A 22,201-nucleotide genomic window follows, 5' to 3' on the forward strand; every position below is an offset into this window, starting at 1 on the left:
TATGCATGTCTGAAGAGAATAACATCTATTATCTTTGGTAGGATTACAAGAAATCCCCATTAGTATAGAACAGCTATAGGCAGAGACACACACATGGAGATTTAGTCACCAAGCAACAAATCGCCTCTTCTTCGTGCGACTAATTTCCCTGAACTGCCTTCCCGTCGGCTAGAATCGAAATCGCCGGCGGGTGGCACTCAGAGCGCTTTGTTTTCTGGAAGACGTCCGAAGTTGTCTCACGAGGAAAACTTTGGACGACTTCAGAAAACTAAGTGATATCATAGCGGCCGGCTACTTAGATTGTAGCCGGCGGGAAGACATTGCGGGGAGATTAGTCACCCAAAGAAGAGGCATTTTGAATGCCCTACTACTCCATCCTCAGAAAGTCTGATCCTAGGCCAGATCAGGACATCACACTGTTAGAAGGGGACATGAGCTTCGGGGGTGCTAGGTCCAACAGGGCCTGTACTGTTCCTGCCACTTCCTCCAAGCCAGATTCTTCAAGAATGTGAGGAGGAATACACAGTCGACCCTGACAGGAATGCCATTAAAAAAGTTGACAAAACAAAACATAAGAAAAACAAAAGTGAAATGATATAAAAATTTGATGTATAAAGACAAGAAATGAAAGAAATGTTAACAAAAAATAATGGCAAAAAGAACAAAAGACATGGTTATCCACTATACAGTTAGGTCCATAAATCTTTGGACAGAGACAAACTTTTTTTCTAAACAATGAAATGAAACAACTCAGATGCTGCATTTTTCCTGCGTTCGGTGCCTACACGCGCCTGTGTGAGCACAGCCCCATTTGAAATAATGAAATGCGTCTATTCCTGTGCTCCCCTGTGGCTGAACGCCGAAAAACGGAACGCAGGGGAGCGCAGGTAAAAGCGCTCATGTGTAAGGGCTCTAATAGTGCTACTCCAGCAGACTTCTGCACTGAAATCCAATTCTCAAATAGCAAACAGTTTTTTTTATATTCAATTTTGAAATCTGACATAGTGCTAGACATATTGTCCCAGCTGCCCCAGTCGTGTGACTTGTACCTGCACTTTAGAATGGAACTACTTTCAGGCAGGTTGTAATTTCTCCTACCTAATGTAACTGAATCAGTCTCCATGGGACTTGGCTTTTACTATTGAGTGTTGTTTTTAGATCTACCGGGGAGCTGTTATCTTGTATTAGGGAGCTGCTACCTCGTTACCTTCCTATTGTTCTGTTGTTAGGCTGCTGGGGAGGGAGGGGGTGATTTCACTCCAACTTGCAGTAACGGAAGTAAAGAGTGACTGAAGTTTATCAGAGCACAAGTCACATGACTGGAGGCAGCTGGGAAACTGACAAAATATCTAGCCCCATGTCAGATTTCAAAATTGACTATAAAAAAATCTATTTACTCTTTTGAAAAATGGATTTCAGTGCAGAATTTTGTTGGAGCAGCACTATATATTAACTGATGTGTTTTGAAAAAAAAAACATGTTTTCCCATGACTATCCCTTTTAAGCTGCAAAAACAGAAAAAAACTCATCCGAGAAATTGCTACAATATTAGGAGTGGCAAAATCTACAGTTTGGTACATCCTGAGAAAGAAAGAAAGCACTGGTGAACTCAGCAACACAAAAAGACCTGGACGTCCACGGAATACAACAGTGGTGGATAATCGCAGAATCATTTCCATAGCAAAGAGAAACCCCCTCACAACAGCAGAACAAGTGAACAACACTATTTAGGAGGTAGGTGTATCGATATCCAAGTTTACTATAAAGAGAAGACTGCATGAAAGTAAATAAGATTAGAAAAAAAAGTTGTCTCTGTCCAAAGATTTATGGACCTAACTGTATACTTCGGGTCTGGAGTGTAAAGCAGCAATATCACAAGAGAACGTAGCAGAGAATAATAGACAGAATCTGAGAGCTTCAATGAAGTCTGTAGCAAAATTTATTAACAAAAAATTTGCAGAAAAACAAAGTGCAGTTGGCATCGAGATGATCGAGCATAATTACTTTATCAGTGCTCTGCACTTATCCTTTAACCTTGCCAGCAGCCTGCAATTGTATGTACCACTCACACCTTTAATTTGGTATTCATTTCTATGACAGAGTAAAAAGTTAACAGTCAGAATGTGTAAGGCACCAAACCCACATGCAAACCTTAGATCTCTACATTACGTACAAGTTCCTTGATAGCTGGATAAGTCTGAAATGCTATTATGGATCCAGTCAGTGGGCAGGCCATAGAAATAACACTTGCAAACCTGCAATGAGACGCTCCATTTCTGAAGTAGGCTCAACAGAGTTTCTTGTTATGGCCTGTTCTTAGGCATATCATAGTGATTTTCCATTTGTTCATGTGCATATTTACTAGGACTGAGTGAGCACCAAGTATTGTGGTTTCTTTGCAGCATTAGAGAGTCAAAAGTACACCACAAGAAAATCAACTTTGGTATAACGGCTTTTATAACAGCACCAAATGAAGCCTAAGCAAGTTAAGTTCCTAGGTTATAAAGATGTGACCTGTGTACATACAGTAAATGATAAAGGTACACAAATAATACAGTACTTTGAGGAGAAATGAAGAAATATACTGTTGGTCTTTAAATGTATGCAATAAAATTATACTCCCTCTTTATTGCGACACTGGAATATTGTGCTGCCTGAATATAGGCCCCACCCCCCCAAAAAAATCATGTTTCTTTTGTCTTTCTTTTGTTTGAGTTGCTTCCTTGAATGCACCACCACAGTTCACCTCTACCCATTTCCCAGAGATAAAGAAGTGGAATTAAGGTATGAGGAAAGTGCAAGGCAGCATTAACCTAATGTTTCCTTTTCAATACAAATAAAGAGCTGTTTGCAATACAAATAACGAGTGTCAGATCTCCTCAAATTAAAGAAATACCAAGCAAGTATGGGATGACTGTTGCACCCAGAGCTTTCATTTAGAAGTCAACAGGAAGTGTTAAGTAGAAGATCTTTTCTGTCCCTCATGCATAGTTGTGATGTACATGCTTGTATGCAGAGATACTGTAGTCTGTAGCAAAGTACAGGTATAACACTAAATGTGCTTATCACCGAAAGTTTTAAGGAGAAACGCAAACTGTTCACTTGTCCCTTCAAAAGTAACCCCTGCCTTTTTATGCCTGTGTCCAAAAGTTCAGAACCCAGCGATAAAGCAGGAAGAGAAGAAGCATGAGGGTGCAGTAGAACACCACAAAGCCCAGGAGATGAAGAGAAATAGCAGGTGTTTGTGAGCATTCTCCAAAGGAGAGAAGACATTCCAGAGTTCCCTTAATGCTGCAGAGGTTTAGCTGGAGAATATCAGAAGGAAGACAAACTTTGTCCTGTCCAGTGGTGCAAGCACGAAGGCAAAAACAGAAATGCAAAGTCAGTCATGCAAATACGAACCTGCAGTTAGAGCCACATTAGTCCACATAACAGAACCAAAAAAAGCAGGGTTAAAGGAGAACAAGGACAATCTGATTTTTTTTTAACATTAGAAAACATTTCAACAAATTCCTATACATTGTGCTCATGCAGAAAATGTGATGTAAAAAGGCATATAGTGACCCTCGTGTTTATAAGGCTAACACGTTACTACCCTAAAATCCTACCAAAACTGACTTGTGTTTCCTGCATATCTTATGAAAGGACACAAATTCACCTCACCCCAGTTATGCTTAGGAATGTACCAAATCCTGCAGGATTTAGCTGTTCTAGGATTTTTCCAACAATTGTCATAGTTTGAATATAGATGGAGTAAATATACTTCCATGAAATATTTGGAACAACTTCCCCCTTTCTGTACTTCCTAATACAAAGAACTAAGAAAAACAACACAAGTTATATAAAATGATCTATCACTGAATTTGTGAAGGAAAGGAGAAATAAAATAGGACGACTGTAAGGAGACATGGGTTAGATAAGCAATTAAAGAACATTATTAGATGAGTAAAGAAATCAAAGGAACCTGGGAAACAGATCATTGCTACCAATCAAATTCCATTTAGATCGAAATGGATAGAGGAAAACTAAAAGGGATCTACCCTTTATGATATCATATGATTCATGTTATATGTTCCCACAGTTGTTATAACTCATAACAAGAATGTAGAATATGTAGAATGACACTATTTACAATCTCACTTTAAACTAAATAAAGGCTGGCTGCAAATAAAGAGCAAAACCCTTACTTGAGGAACACCAATTTTCCTACAGGCTTCCAGGAAGTTTTCCACATTGCGTCGGCATTTTGCCATGGAGAGCTTGGGCTATAAAAAGAAACAGTAATGATGTTACAAGGAGGGGGGGCACCTTACGCTTCACCATAAATTTGGCTAAAACAATATAATTTGATTTTTACTGTGCAAAAAGCTTTAAAGGGATTCTGTCATATTTATGGTGGTGCTTTTATTGCTAAATGACAAAACAAAAATCGACAAGTGTAGCTTTTGTTGTAATATTAGTATGTAGGCAGCGATTCCAGGTTATTGTCCCTGATCCTGTGCTTTCCGAAAGAGCCAGAACTTATTGTTTCTCAGTACAGTTATGGCATCCGTTATCCAGAAAGATCCGAATTATGGAATGGCCATCTCCCATAGACTCCCAAATTTTTTAAAATGATTTCCCTTTTCTCTCTAATAAAACAGTAACTTGTACTTTTTCCCAACAAAGATATAATTAATCCTTATTGAAAGCAAACCAGTCTATTAGGTTTATTTAATGTTACATGATTTTCTAGTAGACTTAAGGTAGGAAGATCCAAATTAGGGAGAAATACGTTATCCGGAAGCCTCAGGTCTCATGCATTCTGTACTATTGTTTCCCCAACTCAATGAAGGACTTGGATTTTAACTACTCTTATTCTCATAACTATCAGGGAGCAGTTATCTTGTGTCAGGGAGCAGGTCAGCACTATTAACTGATGCTTTAAAGGGATCCTATCATCAGAAAACATGTTTTTTTTCAAAACGCATCAGTTAATAGTGCTACTCCAGCAGAATAGCAAACAGATTTTTTTATATTCAATTTTGAAATCTGACATGGGGCTAGACATTTTGTCAATTTCCCAGCTGCCCCATGTCATGTAACTGATTCATTTTGAAATTTTTTTTTCCCATGACAGTATCCCTTTAACAGGTGCTTTCCTGTGACAGAATCCCTTAAAGGGGAGTACAGCATCTATTACATCTAAAGATGTTTCTACCACATCAGTATTATTAATATCTACCCTATAGGTTCGATAGCAGTTGTTTTGCTAAAGGTAGGCTGCAGTGAGTCAGAGTCAAATCATACAGCCTGCCACACACTTACACAGTTGCTGTGCTTTCAGCTGCAGAAAAAATGCCCATATAGAAAATACAAGTCATAAAGACACACATACTGTACATGTAATGTACATGCTTAAAACAAACACACATACTTAAAATACATATAATTAGATAGATGTGGTAAAAAATGTTTCCACACTAGCAGCACTTAACAGGTCCCCTTTTTTAAGTAGTTTTTGGGTATTTTTACCTCCTGGATTTTGTAGGGAAAAACTAAACCCACAGATTTGTTTTCCAAGCTGTATCTACTACTGTGACACTACTTCAAACGAAATTGCAGGAACTCTTGACAAGCTTATGTACACTTTTCTAAAATATGTAGTTTTTCAGCGGCAGCTGAACAAAATCTCCAGATGGCTTGCATGCATATGGGGTAAAGGTAAAACATTACAACTATTAAGTCAAAGAGGATGGGGCAGCTGGGAGCGAATAAGTGTGATTAACGTTTTGTAGATCACATTACTGTGAAACACTCCCTGTTACATCTTTAAACTAATTTAGGCATGTCCGGTTCACTTTAAAGTGGACCTGTCACCCAGATACAAAAAGCTGTATAATAAAAGTCCTTTTCAGATTAAACATGAAATTGAGTTAATTTTGTTTTATTAAAGCATTCATAGCTGTTGTAAGCTCATTTAAAAATTTCAGCTGTCAATCAAATAGTGTCTGCCCCTCCTCTATGCTTTAGGCATAGAGGCAGGGAAGATAATTACTTTCACTTTCCATTCAGCACTTCCTAGAAATTGCTGCTCTCCCCACATTCCCCCGTTCTCTTCACCATTTAATTGTGTTTCCAGGGCATGGGAATGGACATCGAGTCACCCATTCTGGTGCACAAACAAGATTCTGAGATGATGCAAGGCTTGCCTAAATGACAGTGTCATCAAAATGGCTCCTGCCTGTTTTCTATAATTATGAGATCCCAGACTGCAGGAAACAGAATTCAAATAATTTATGTAGTGTAAGTTCATTTTGCTTGACTAATGTGATAAAATAGGATTTTAAATCATTTTTTTTGGGTGACGGGTCCCCTTTAAAACGTGATAACAGCACTTGCATTTGGTGCGGAGCTGTTAGGGAATACTTACGACAGCAGGAGAGGGAACATGGATACTCGGCACTGACCGAGGCCGAACATGATTGGCTAGTGACACAGGACCACACCATCCATCAGGGCCGCACCAAGGTCATGGGGCAAAGACAGCTTTAAGCGTGACTCAATGTTCTAAGAGTATAAAATACATCTTGTCAGCAGGGCAGATAAACAAGAAACAATAACATTTAATACAGAGTTTTGATTTAGATCCCCACAGTGAACATATATTTTATTTGTGTTCCACCTTTGCAGTATAAGGAAATTGACAAACACAGTGATTCTGGATGTTGTTCCCAGACAATTGCTTTCCATTTGCTTCAATAGCAAGCACCTGGTACAACCCAGTCCACTCAGCAAAATGTGCCTGCTGCTTGAAAACCCACTGTAAAACTATAATTTCCTGATCCAAGAGTGCCATATCTCGGGGACAGCCCTTGAAGCAACTGGGAAGAAATTCAGGGCAATTGGATGCCCACCAGTCAAATTACTAAAGTCTTTTATAACAAAAAGCCCACAATCACTGCATGCATCAGCGTCTTGATGTATAGACATGAGCAGCAGACATTTGTGTGCACATTTTGAATTAGTTGTGCTTCTAACTGTTAAAAGCAGCAAGAACAACCTGCCGCCAACGCAAGAACAAACGTGAATTTAAAGCAACCAGTAAGCTCTAAATAAATCAGTGGACTGTGTCTCTAGCAACAATGGATGAATTCTCTGCAGTACCATTTCAAATTTCAGAAACGAATAGGCAGCCTGCCTGTGTGCCTGTATTAAAGTGTAAAGGAGCAAAAAAATCACTAACAAAAGCATTATATCCTTGCCCTTAATAAAAAGAGAGAGCACCGACTACAGAGGGTTACACAAGTTTTTTTTTTTTTTTTTTACTGATGCTGAGGACCTTACAGAAGGATTAAAGCGGTAGATGAACTTCAAATTAACTGTATGATGTAGACTTCAATGGAGGTTCATATTTTATTTTTGTAGTTTTTTAACTATTTAACTTTTTCCTTCAGTGGCTTTCCAGTTTTGAACTTGCCAGCTATCTAATTAAGTCTAATAGGGCCAGGGGCATAAGTGGTGTATTTTGGAACAAGAAATGCAAACTTTTGCCAAGCCAACACTGTGCCTGTCAATGAGGCTGCATGAAGGAGCACATGACAGCGGACATATCTGGGCTTTGTGATGGCCATTCCGACAATATGGATCACTGTTATGCTGGAATACAATTTTGCGACCAAGTTTCTGAGGTCTTAGCAGAGTTATGTCAACTTGATGTATATAAAGAGCGGAAATTAAGCTATTACAGATTAGTTCATAGAGAAATAAAGTACATACCCTATTTAAAATAAAACAAGCAATGTATACTAACATGAAAGAGAGAAGTTCTATATATAAAAAAATTAATTAATTAATTAAAAAAAAAAAAAAAAGAGTTTGAACATCATTAATAAAGGTGTATTTAAACGTTGGGGCTCAACTCTATGCTCATTTCTATAGGTGGTTTTTCCAGCAAAACTATTTAAATAACAAGAACTCACCTGTTTGAGAAGCAGGTGATACAGATGAAACAGACGATCTCTCATCACTCAGCAGGTAAAACATATAAATGAGCTTAGGACCATAAATACAAATACATGTTAAGGATTAAGGTACAAACAAATGGCATTATATTATAGGTATGGGATCCGTAAATTTATCTGGAAATCTGTTATCGATAAATGGCAAAAACAAAATAAGCCATTTACAATAGAACCCTAATTAAACAGTTAATTTTTGACTTATTATGTTTTTTTTTTCTTTTATTTCATGTTTACGGGGTGGCTTTCTCAACTGGGATATCTATGCCACGAGAGAAACACAGACCTCGGCTTTCTTTCCCTCCCACATCACTGTGCATCGACAGACACTATCAGCTTGTTAGAAGCATGCCAAATGAGGAGTTTACATCCGGTCTGTGCACTCAGGCCCATGGCACATTACCCATATTCGTTGCTAAAATATTTCATCCAATCGGAGACTCTCCTAAACCACTGCTGCTGTGTGATATTCACTTGCATGGGAAATGTAGAACAGCACTCCTACAAGCAAGGTTTAGCCTGATTATAGCACTAATGAATGACTTTGGGTTAGAAGGTTCCACTAACAATGATGGCACATATCCCTCTCAAGGGACTGAAAGTCAGCAGCAGAGTTTTGTGCACGGCACAGCTATAGGGTTGCCACCATTTCTGCAAAAAATAATGGAGAATACACGTGTGTGTGTCATGAGTTTAGATGTTTTCTATTAGGAAAATTACAGAAAGACCCCTTATCTGAAAAAATCCAGCTAAATGATAAAATTCCAGATAAAAAGTCCCAAACCTGTTACAGAGCAAACACGTAACAATTGCAGATCTCCCTACTTCCAACTAAAGACTGAAATATCAACCAAAACAGCACACTCTTTGACTCCCTTTTGAGTGCTCAACACCCATGGGGAAAAAGATGCAAATATTAAATTATATTTCCTCAACAGCCACTGGACCCAAAGAAAATGAATGGAAAAACAAGACCAGCTAATATGAAATACAATGGGCATAACACTTTCCTTAACTTGTTTGTTGTGTTTTTATTCCTAAATATTCCCAACAACAAAACAGAATATGAGGGTGAGGGGATTGCCCAATGAAACCCAGTCTAGACTATGTATGCCTGTTCTGCTGCCTATTCTACTCTGCTAACTGTATAAATATGTAAGTATAAACCAGCAAAACATATATGCAAACTATATTCAAAGACTGGAGCTTTCCAGGATGCTGTAGTAGGGTAATCAGGATATGGGGAGGAAAAAACAACAGGAGTCATTATGCATTATTCACCTGCATGTGGTTTCCTGGTCTCCTTTTAATGGTATTCGTGTTACTGTCAACCTCAAAAACCAAGTGCGGCTCAAAACCCATTCTGTCAACATCATCAGCAGCAGCACAATAAAGTCAAAAAGAAAAGAAAAAAGGAAATAGAAAAAGTCCTAAGCCAGAGAAGGACAGTAGACATAGATTGGCAACTGTGTGCTAAATAACAAAGCCTGGCAAATGGCAGAATTTGAGAAGAGTTCAGGAGTAGTAGCAGAATGCATGACACAACAAAGCATGCAAACATTGATCTACAAGACATCTGAATGAGGAGCAGAAGGTGCCAGGAACATGCATTAAACTCTGCATCCCTTGCATTTGCTGTGATCAAAGGATTCCAAAATGTAGAACAGAGCTTACTTAATTTTTTTATTCTAAGTTAAACATAATTACTGAACTAAAAAGGCATGCTGTAACCACAGGGAGATAAAAGGTTACACAGCAGCAAAGGAGAAAAAAAATGGGATAAATAAAAACAGGAGCGCAAAACTGATCTGGGGTGAGAAGGGTAGAGACAAGGTGAAGGATAGAAATGTGAAAATCATATAAAAAGAGGAAGGAAGAAAAATTCTGCAAGGGAAAAGAAGAGGAGGATGAGCAGGGATAGTGTATGGTAGTTAAGCCACTGCTTTCAGAAAGAGCTAAAGTCAAAATTATGTTCTGCTTCTCATTTATATGCCTATGGTATAGTACTTCTATTTAAGTGAATGGGGGCAGCCAGGGTAGTTTTAGGCATTCTCCTTATTTGAAATACACCTTCATAAACAACAGCCAGTGTGTCACCAGTCTAAGCGAAGGAACATGCAGATTCATATGTGCCGCACTGTAAGCAGTATCAAAATGCGCACGCACGCACACACACAAAAACAAAGTCAATTCCATGCAGAAGAAGAATATTGGAAGAAATTAAGTAAACATACAAATAAAGGCTATACAACGACTACATATTTTATTATTATTCTACATTCTTTATTTTTCATTTTAAAAAGCTCATGCAATTCCTTTAATCTGTTATTAGCACTGAAGGTATTACAATTGCATGGAAATGTAAACCAAGCCAAGAATTTTACTAACCCATGCAGTCAACAAAAGAAATACACATTCAAATTGAGAACTATTCTTCATAACAGCATAAACCAGGACTTGTTAAAGGCTATTTATTGGGATGGATAAATGGTTAAAAAAACAGCAAAAAACTGGATTTATCAAATTACACTTTGGATATGCCCTGGATTTAAACAAAAATATTGGGGTTCACGCAGTACAGGTACTTGAGTGGCACATACCAGGTAAGTTACACTAAAAACCCACTTAAACCCTCCTGTTTAATTAACTTCAAATAATATTCAACAACGGGAAAGTCACTAGGTTGAAATCTCTGTTCTAAACTAGACCAAGAGTCACATTAAGGGTAATGACAAACTATGCAAATTCTAGCCCCCCCCTCAGCTCCTGGCCCTGTCAATGTGCAGATTGATGACTGTTTGAACAGTAAACACAGGTCACTAGACAGGCCCATGTGATTTTCACTCACCTTGGACTGGGGCAATTTGAAGCATTTTGCCCCCTTCCATAGAAGGGGGAAAGTGCTAGAAATCACCCACCATGCCATTACCCACACATTCTCCATGTTTGTCTAGCCCAGAAGCACTGTAGACAACCCTAGCTTCAGTGAAGGCATGCAACATTTATCCAAAGTCAACTTGCAATATTTTGTATGGTAAGGTCATACCGGGCGTTTGATTTGCAAGCGAGAACGTGTAGCAGAAGTCAGTTCTCTTTCAGGTCTTTTAATTAGCTGGCTTCTGCTACATTGTTTCCAGAGTCAGAACACCTATCAATAGCAATTAAATGTACATATAACTTTAACAACCATTAAGAATATAATTAATGTATATCTCAGAATTAGTGAAGCTGCAGACAGTCGCATAAAACAGTAATAATACCACATAGGACAATTTGCTACTGGTAGTCCACATTAATTTAAATAGATCCAATTCTACTGTCTTCTAATAATTTTTTTTGCAAATGAATGAGTAAGAGGCACCACGGGAGCAGTAACACTTGAAGCTACAATGTCCTGTCTGATTTTTACTTCTGTTTGCTTCTGCATTACGAAGGAGAGGAAATTACGAAGGAGAGGAAATTACGAAGGAGGGGATAGCATGAAGAGTATCATGCTTTGATAATTTCACACATAGGACGTGTTTTTGTTAAATAATTTGATTGGGAACAATGTTTATTTAGCAAAGTTCTGCAACTTCAGTTATAATTTTGCAATATATGGAGATGTTTTCACTGTCCAAGTAGCAAAATATTATCTATTGGTATAAAAAACACTCTTTGTGCCTCTATGTTAAAAACTATAAAGTGATGTTCTGTGGGCTAGGAGCTGTGCGGTGTCATATGTGTTTGGGGTAGAGATGCATCGATTCCAGGATTCGGTTCGGTATTTGGCCAGGATTCAGTCTTTTTTAGCAGGATTCAGATTCTGCTAAATCCTTGTACCTGCCCAAACCGAATCCAAATATTTAAATTCATGTGGCTTTTCGTCACAAAACAAGGAAGTAAAAAAAAAACATTTTCCCTCCCTGATTTGCATATCCAAATTAGGGTTCGGATTCAGGCGAATCTTTCACAAAGTATTCAGGTGTTTGACGGAATCCAAAATAGTGGATTCATGCATGCTTAGGGGGGAAAGATAAGAATGCCTAGAAAGGATGTTCACATTTCAAAATACACAAACATGCATAATGCATTTTAATGAAAGATATAAGGCAACATGTACAACAAAGTCTATTTAATGGTGTCAATTGTCAACAGGCACTGCATGTAAAATGCCTATTTTCAGTGATCTAATTTTCTGAGACATAGTACAAGGCAACTTAGGGTTCAAAACATTTACAGTCTTGGTTTATGCCATTCACATGCGATCTGCATCCCATGTTTTGTGTAGAAATGTGTCATGCTACAAAAACTTGTGGCAGATTTCGTGCAAGGTTCTTACCACTAACAAGGCACTATCATCTGTGTGCTGGGAACGTCTGGATGGAAAGGAACACTGAGATGGAAGTTGGAAGAGATGAAGGAATGTAAAAAAACAATAAAAAAATTAAATGCAAATTTAAACTGAAAATAATATTACATGGACAGAGACCGTTGATGAAATGGAGGGTGGGAAGGAAATGACAAAACAAAAGGGACATTTCCTATGAAAACTGAAAAGAAACAGAGTCTGGGTCAGGTCACATATTGAGATGCAAAGTGAAATGCAAGGTCACTCTTATCTGGCCATTAATGACTTGCTGTCTCAGTTTGTAGCTTTAACTTATTTCCAAAGAAATTTAACATAATAGGAAACAGCCTGTCAAGGAAGACAACCTGAATTATTTCAAATCATGCTATAAATTACTCATTCCTTTTGACGACCTAGCTTTACTCATGAAGGGATATCCTTAACATCTGGATTTATGACACTGAATGAAATTATTCTATTTTGCATTTAAATGATACATTTTCAATAAAATTACAAATTTTTAATTACAGGTATGGGACTTGTTATCCAGAATTTTCAGGACCTGAATATGGGGCCTTTTCTAAGTCTACTAAAATATATGTAAATAAAATACACCCAATGAGATTGTTTTCCCTCTAATAAGAATTAATTATATCTTAAATGGGATCAAGTACAAAGTATTGTTTTATTATTACAGACAAAATGGAAATGCATTTTAAAAATGTGAATTATTTGATAAAAATGGACTGTATAGGATATGGCCTGCCGATAATTTAGAGCTTTTCGGATAACTGGTTTCTGGATAACGGATCTCATACCTATATTTTAATGTTATTTGAAAAATTTAACCGACATAAGAAAACAGTTTGTTTGTCTCTTACAATTCCCTCCTTTTTCTGACTACTCATACCATTGAAACATTTTACTCGTAGTCAGCTATCCTCAAGCCAAGAATCCAATTCCAACAATGCCTTACATTTGTCGTTGACAGAGCTGAGATGAAGGAGAAAGAGAAGTAAATGTAGATAAGGTGTGCTTCAAAAGCAGATTAAGCTCTTTGCAGCCCCGGGTGCACGCCGTACCCCCTGCCAGGGCAACGTATACATATAGTGAATAAAGCAGCAGCACTCCGGTATTTTTGAAAATTTGTAAATCTTTACTTAAATGCATTTAAGTAAAGATTTACAAATTTTCAAAAATACCGAGAAAGAGAAGTAGAAACCTGCAAAAGCTTTGTCTTCTTGGCTGGAAGAGAGCTGAATTCTGATACATTCTTACTGCTGTCTAGCAAACCGAGAAAGGGAAGAGCAACAGTAGACAGAAACTGCTTCAAATGTAATCTCATTCACAAAATACAGATGCTTAATGAATGTATATTGAAAAGTAACTTGGAATTACATAGTTTTCATAAAAAATGTAAAATGGCCATTACAGGACTTCCGGGGGGCGGGCCCAAGAGATGGCTGCTTTTTAATCAGAGCTCCTCCATCCATAGCGCCTATTCACGCTAAATACCAATTTTCTCCCCGGCACAATTGGACTGCCGGCTACTGGGAACAGAGGATAACCTGAGGGGACAAAAGGGTAAACACCTTACCACCCGGCTCCCCCTCATCTTGCGTCCCTGGAAGTCCCCGCTGCTGCACCAACTCAGAAAGCGGCTCGGGCGCCATCTCTGCGCAGCAACGCAGGAGGAGACGGCAGGTCGGGACACATCAGCGGTTAGGATATATCGCGCTGTCACAACTGTCAGTTCTAGTTGCCGGTCGGCGGGTGCTCTGACCGAGCAGCGGTGCTTCAAAGAGGCTGCGGATTACTGTGGGGTGCGCAGTCACGAACTGTTGGCCACGTGGAGACGCCATGTTTTAGAGATGCCATTATTGAGCGCCCTCCATCCACGGAATAACACTGGTGCTTATTACACATATAACCCGCTCTGCTTACGTGACAACACCCCAGTAATACTTTTGGCCATTACTTCCTGCGCAATCTTACCAGCAGGCCCAGGGGAAACGCCATATTTCGGCCTACCTGCTGACCTGACCGCTCCTACTACACTGCATAACTACAAGGTACCACACATAAATCAGGCACTGACAGCCTTGCAGAAGATTTATTCAGCACTTTGTCCACACTTTTACAGTAAAGGTACTGAGACACGGCTGCATTGCCACAGCTATACTGCAACCTGCCCCCTCTATCAACTATACCAGAACTCCAGACTCAGCCTCATTTCTGCAGTGACCTAGATTCGCTATAGGTTGGGTTTACCATTTGGCTGACTGGGCACTTCATATGGCAACCATGGTAAGGTTATCAGCCATACTATAAAAGTTTTTCGTCAACCTGCTGACTTTGTTTTACAAAATAGAGTTTAGTTAAAGATCTGCAGCACACCCCCTTCGACTCGATGGAGAATATGTAAAGGTTTACCTAACGCACACCCAAGGTCTTGCTTTACCAGTGAACGGTATCGCACTATATTATCCGGCCAATTCTCCTTTTGAAAAGGGAGCAGGATACCCTAGTTGGAGCTCGTTAATTCAACTCTTTCCTCATTTCTGCCAGAGACATGGATAAATTTCTCGGCCAATCTACAACTAAACCACAAAGACCGAACAGAACCAAACCGAAAGATAACAAAAAATCTGCTGAACAAATGGAGGGTGGAATCTGACTCGCTACACTCTCAGGCAGATATTCCCACTACCGCGGAAGATCTGGTCCATATCCTTGGTCCCTTGCTTGACCAGAAACTTGCTCCGATAAAGGAATCTCTAACTGAGGTCTTGCAGCAAGTGACACACCACTCCCAACGGCTGACGGCTGACGAAAGCGGAGGACCGCATATCGACTTTGGAAGATGACTTGGAAAAGGCCCAGAATATCATCAACACACAACAAAAGAAATCATCATCTTAGCCGACAAAATGGAAGAACCTTGAAAATCGCAGTAGAAGAAACAATTTGAGACTTATAGGGGTCCCAGAATCCGTTAAAGGCAAGATCTGGAAGATCTCTTAATTAAACTGGCTACCTTGTGAGCTCCAACTACCTCTCTCACCGCCCCCGTTTCAAATCGAGCGTTACCACAGAAATTGGCCACCTTTGAAAGAAGGGGCATCTAGACCAAGACAGGTTATTTTTCGTGTCCTTAATTTTGCCGACAAGAGCAAAGTCATTGAGGCCTATCGGAAGACAAAGGATTTGCAATTGATGGGCACAAGATTTCTCTTTTCAGGACTACTCGGCGTCAGTTTCAGCGAAGAGGCGAGAATTCTCACCCATTTGTAAATCTCTCTATTCCTCTGGATATAAATTTTCTTTGTTGTACCCACGAAACTGAAAGTTTTCAACAAAACAGATGGCAAACCACAATTCTTTGAGGACCCAGACAAAGCATTGGAATACATCAACACCCACCATTCCCCAAGATGGCTGATTACCTCCGGAGGTAATTCTATTCATCTTCGAGTTGGTTTCTAAGCTACTGTTGCTTGGCGCCCTTTCTCACCCATGGCTATCCTAATTTTGATAGACGTTTTTGATCGGCTACATTTTGAGATCGGGCATAATCCGACTGGCTCATCTCTCAAAACATGGAGACTCTTTATATTAGTCAGTGACATTTCGACTTGAGCCCTCATTAAGGGCAACTAGGGGATATATGCTACTGGACTTGATATCTGCGGAACTGTCTGCCTTAAGATTGCATTAAAACCCAAGATTTTTCAGCTGAGTGTGATATTGGACTGGGGTATCTTTCTGCTGAACTCAACCCCGTGAGGACAAGCTGACCTTCAGATGTTGAGATGGTGACTTGAAATGTGCTCAGTTTCTTACCTACTCTGTTTTAGGGGATACACTAGGTGAAAGGCTTAACGTGTTAGCTCTGTTTAAAGGTTCTGAGATTCCTAGTTTCCCTTTTTCAGCTACCTATCTTATCTCTACTATAGTTTAAACAAAATTAATCAGTTGTGTTTAACATGTTACTCCACGGTTCACGGAAACACAGTTCGGAATGTCTTCAATTATGGCTACGGGGTGGAATGAGTTATTCCTTGCCTTGTTGCTCTTTCTCTGATTTAATGTATTTATTCTAGTACATAGCGGGACCGCGGGTGTGCTCTATCAGTGACAGCTAGTTACACTGTCGCTAAACTCTGAGTCATGTAAATATTTTGTTATTGTATTTTTATGTTATGTTTTGGAATTTGGAATTTAAAATCTATCTACACACAACATGTTTCCCCATATCCTTCCTAGTGTTCCCAGACCCTGGTCCTGCTCGCTGGCCGACAGGCCAGACCGGAGCATTCTGTTGGATCAATTTGTTTTTTCTTCGAAGGGTATAGGATAACTTAAAATGAGCGGTAAGCAGCCTGATTAATCAGGATTATACATTCATGAATAAAACCTTCGAAAGATATAAAAAATTTATTTCATAGGAACGTTGGGGGACTTAGAATACACCTCTAAAAAGACCAGGGGCGAATCCGCCAATGAGGCGACGCTGAGGCCGCTCGCCTCAGGCGGCATCGGCCAGCTAGGTTTCCAGGGCGGCCCAAAAAGACGCCGCTCCTGGTGCCTTAAGAGCCCAATTTCCGGCTTTTGAACCGGAAATTTCGAGCCTTACGTAGGGCGAAGAGAGCGCCAATTGGCAGCTCCCCGCACTAGCGTGAATCGAGGCTTGGGGGGGCGGCATTACTAGAGCCGCCTCAGGCGGCATGGATACAGAAAACGCGCGCTGGTAAAGACGTAAGGTATCTCGATCATCTTAAAAGGGAGAAAGTACATATTGCACTTCTTCCAGGAAACGCATTGGCCTAGACAAAATACAATTTCCATGAAAGACAGGTGGATAGGTTCAATTAACAGCTTTCCTATGCATAAAGTCCAGAGGGGTAGCAATTGTAATAAATGCTTCTTTACATTGCAGGAGGGGAAAAACTTATAAAGATAAATTGGGCAGATACTGATTATGGACTTGGATATTCAAGGGACGAACTATACCCTTGTAAACGAAATAATGATTCAATTTTCTTTGCAGATTGCCTTTCGAATGTAATTCTTGGTGGAGACATGAACACAGTGAATGACCCGTATATGGATAAATCAGGTACATCTCTCATTCACACATTGAGACGTATCAAACCACTCCACACTTTCTGTAACCATCTTTTATTAAAGGATGTCTACAGATATTTATACCCTGACACTAGAGACTACACCTTTTATTCTGCAGTCCATAACTCTCATTCGAGAATTGATTACTTTTTTCTCTCTATCCACCTCCTCGCATCACTAGAAGACACCAGTATAGGTAACATAGACATCTCAGATCATGCACCTATGAGAATGACACTGAAATTATTTAATCCACAGCCTTTTTCTTCTAATTGGAGATTTCCAGCATATCTATACCATAACGACGATTTTAGAACCTACATTAAACAACACTGGGCTAATTATATCGATGATAATTTGGTACACTGGGAGGAAAAAAATTTGCTGTGGGCTGCTGCCAAGCCAGTTCTACGGGGTCACATAAAAGCCTACCTCATTAAAAGGAAAAAATCGTTTGATGCAAGGTACAAATTACTACAAAATGAGCTCACCCATGCTTATAAATCCTTCAAACTTACTAATTCACTTACTGCAAAAAAAAATACGCAGAAACGAAGGCTCTTTTTAACACTTTATTGACAGAGCAAATGCAACATAAATTAAGCCATACGGCAAACAGATTCTATCGCTGGGGAAACAGATCAGGTAAATTATTAGCTAATATAGTCAAGAGCCAACAAGGGTCTACTTTTATTCAGAAACTTAAAACACCCACTGGCTGGGCACGTGATACGTCTGACATTGCCACATTGATGACAGCACATTTCAAAACACTTTACCAAAGAGTTCCTGATTCTCCTGAGCCCGGTCTCAAATTTCTTCAGGAAGCCCATCTGAATAAACTTACGGTCCAGGATAGGGAAATCTTAGATGCACCTATAACTGAAGCAGAAGTCTCAATGACGGTCACAAAACTTAAAAACGGCAAATCCCCAGGTCCTGATGGATTGGGGGTGGAATTTTATAAATTATTGTTGCCAGAAACGACTCCTTTACTTACGTCTCTATACAATGGTGTATTACAAGGTACCCCATTATGGGACAAGGCGGCCGATGCCAGAATTATTTTGCTACATAAGGAAGGCAAAGACCCTACTGACCCATCTTCGTATCGACCAATATCATTATTAAATCAAGACCTCAAAATTATGACGAAAATTATGGCTACTAGGTTGCAAAACATTCTTCCCCGTATACTTACCTCTAATCAGATGGGCTTCCTTAGGGATAGGCATCCGGTTCGGGCTATCAGACAAGCTATCGCCACAATCTATCAGTGTAACCTAGAAAAAAGAAGACAGGGATTGCTCCTAAACTTAAATGCTGATAAGGCCTTTGATAGGATCTCCCATGCACACATTCGTAGGCTCTTAAAATTCCAACATTTTGGAATTCATATGCTTAACCTATTCAAAACTTGTATGATGCTCCTCAGACTTTTGTAACAGTTAATGGCTACAATTCAGAATCATTCGACATTCAACGAGTGACTAGACAGGGCTGCCCTCTTTCGCCTCTACTATTCAACATTGCGTTGGACCCCCTTATAAAACATCTTCTTTTAAATGAAACATTTGCAGGCATACCACTTGGACATATTAGACATAAAATAACAGCCTTTGCGGATGATATTTTGCTGTTTATTCATCGCCCTCACACAGAACTGGCTACGATCCTAGATACCATACGGATATTCAGTACTTTTGCAGGCTTTCGGATCAATCTCAATAATCTGAAGCGTTAGAACTTGGTGGCCCGGGGACTACAACACTTGGGAATACCGAATTCCCTTTTAAGAGGGCACAATCCTACATAACATATCTGGGTATTAAACTGCCGAAAAAACATACAGAGCTTTACTCACTCAATATTAGACATACTATTGATAACATTCAACAAGATCTAAATAAATGGGACTCACTAAACCTAACCTTTTTGGGGAGAATTCATCTAATAAAAATGATTTTATTTCCTAAATTACTCTATCAACTACAAATGCTACCTTACAGCATAAAACCATCCGACTACAAAAGGCTACTTAAAATGTTGCGGACTTTTATCTGGAAACAGAAACGTCCGAGGATGAGTCTATTCAAATTGCAACAGACCAAAGCCTTGGGTGGGGTTAACTTTCCAAATATTCGGGAATATAATGAGGCAGCATTACTACGTTTCGCTGGGGACTGGATGTATAATAGGGACACATATGCCTCAACAGAGCTTGATCAGCTCCTGACAGGAGGTCTCTCCCTTAACTTTCTTTTGCACACTCCATTAAGGGATATTCCACAAGATATGCGTGAACACCCCTTATTTATAGACACTTATAGAACATGGCATTCAGTGAGGCGCTTGTTACTCCATTTATCTGTCCTGGCTCGATAATCCGACATTTCCGATGGGGAAAAATAATAACACTCTAGTGGAATGGCATCAGGCCCGGACTGATAATCTGTCTAAACGGGCAAATGCCCGTGGGGCCGCTCTGTTTTTTATTAAGTGGGCCGCTCCTGATCTTATTGTCGGGGACTTGTAACTTTCACTACTCTTAGAAACCCCACCAAGTTCCCTTCCCCCAGCCCTTAGTACTGACTTTGTGGAGCAGTGACACGGATCTTTCTGCAGCTGTGCTGTCTCCTGTACGTCTCCTAACAATCGGCTCTCGGCTAGCAGGCTGCAGTACAAACAGCAGACATGATCAGTGGATTGCAGAGTGAGCACCACAGTGCACCGTATGCTGTTTGCAGCCTGTCAGCTGAGAGCCGATTGTTAGGAGAAGTACAGGAGACAGCACAGCTGCAGAAAGATGTTTTAGTGAGTTGTGCTAACATGAAATACAAAGGCCCCTGACTGTGTAATGTGGTGTTTGTCATTGGTCTGGATGTTGGTAATAGGGCAGTCTCTGGGCAGAAGGAATATGGGGGGGGTCAAGGAATGAAGTGGGGGGACTGACCTGCACATGAGAATTACAGGGATTTCAGCTGGAATGTATCATTTGTGTGTTATAGACTGGGCTGAGGATTATTAGTCTGCTTCCATGGCTGCCCTTTTCTGTTTCCTTATTCTACAACTGCCAGTTTACTGAGCTCTGTGTGTGTGTGTGTTTGGGGGGGTCGCCTGACCCCTTCTCCCCCCCAGCTGTCTTGGGGTTGCTTGTCCTCCCGGGTCAGTCACTTGACAGTCACCTGTGCTGTCTAGAGTCACTTGAGATAGGGACAACTTCATTATAATTGATAAGAAGAAAATTACCGGCACTCAGGACTCCATGCAAGCGGGCCATGCCTTGCGTGTTTATTAAACGTAACATTTCAGGGGCGTACCCATTTGTTAGACTGACGAAGGGGTACGCCCCCTGAAACATTACGTTTAATAAACACGCAGTGCCTGGCCCGCTTGCATGGAGTCCTGACTGCCGGTAATTTTCTTTTATCACGTATTGCTGAGGGTGCCAATTCCCCTTTTTTTACTGAGCACCGGACCAATTTTGGCATGAGAGGCCAGGGTGTGCTGTTGGGTTTTGTAATTGGGCAGAACTATAGGTTCCATGCAGGATGCTGCCACTTTGTGATTTGTCTAAGTTGGAAAACTGGGCAGCAAACTGGAAAATGAGGTTCAATGTTGATAAATGCAGGTTATGCACTTTGGCAACAATAATATAAACACAAGTTATACACTAAATGGCAGTGTGTTGGGAGTTTCCTTAAATGAGAAGGCTCTTGGGGTTTTTTGTAGATAACAAGTTGTCTAATTCTGGGCAGTGTCATTCTGTGGCTACTAAAGCAAATAAAGTTCTTGTATAAAAAAGGGCATTAACTCAAGGGATGAAACATAATTGTGTCTCTTTATAGGTCCCTGGTGAGGCCTTATCTGGAGTATGGGGGCAGTTTTAGACTTCAGTCCTTAAAGGAGAATTCAACCCATTTGCAAAAAACCCTTTACCCCCCACCCCACGTAGACCTCCCTCCCTCCTCCCCCAGGCTAACTGCCCCCCCGGGGGAAATGTCCCATACTTTATACTTACCCCTCGGTGCAGATTCTGGCAGCGGACTTCATGGCATCCATCTTTCGGGTCCTCTGTAAGTTGAGTGGGAAACCCGCATTTTAGGCCCATGTGCAGTTGGAGCCGTTTGCCGGTTTGGACAACTGCGCATGCGCTAAATTCAACGGAAATTGCCGAATCGCTAGAAGAAGACCTGGAAGATGGATGCCGTGAAGTCCACTGCCTGAATCTGTGCAGAGGGGTAAGTATAAAGTATTGGGCATTTCCCCGGGGGGCAATTAGCCTGGAGGGAGGGGGGTACGGGGTTTTATAAATGAGCTGGAGAGAGTGCAGAGACTAAGTGCAACTAAACTGGTTAGTGGGAGAGAAAAGTTAAATTATGAGGGGAGACTTACAAGGTTGGGGTTGTTTTCTCTGGAAAAAGGCGCTTGCGAGGGGACATGATTAGACTTTACAAGTACATTAGAGGACATTATAGACAAATAGCAGGGGACCTTTTTACCCATAAAGAGAATCACCGTACCAGAGGCCTCCCCTTCAGACTAGAGGAAAAGAAGTTTCATTTAAAGGAACAGAGTAGGGGGTTCATCACAGTCAGGACAGTGAGGTTGGGGAATGCACTGCCGGGTGATGTTGTGATGCTGATTCAGTTAATGACTATAAGAGGGACTTGGATGATTTCTTGGACAGACATAATACAAAGGCTATTGTAATACTAAGCTCTATAGTTAGTATAGATATGGG

The 22,201-nt window shown here is 40.2% G+C and overlaps 1 pseudogene; it reads right to left on the reverse strand.

Moving 5' to 3' along the window:
• Positions 1-403: 403 nt before the first annotated feature.
• The window catches only part of LOC121393926, a 77,090-nt pseudogene continuing 55,292 nt past the window's right edge, over positions 404-22,201 (reverse strand).

Source organism: Xenopus laevis, chromosome 5L, assembly GCF_017654675.1.
Source record: "Xenopus laevis strain J_2021 chromosome 5L, Xenopus_laevis_v10.1, whole genome shotgun sequence".
Taxonomy (NCBI): domain Eukaryota; kingdom Metazoa; phylum Chordata; class Amphibia; order Anura; family Pipidae; genus Xenopus; species Xenopus laevis.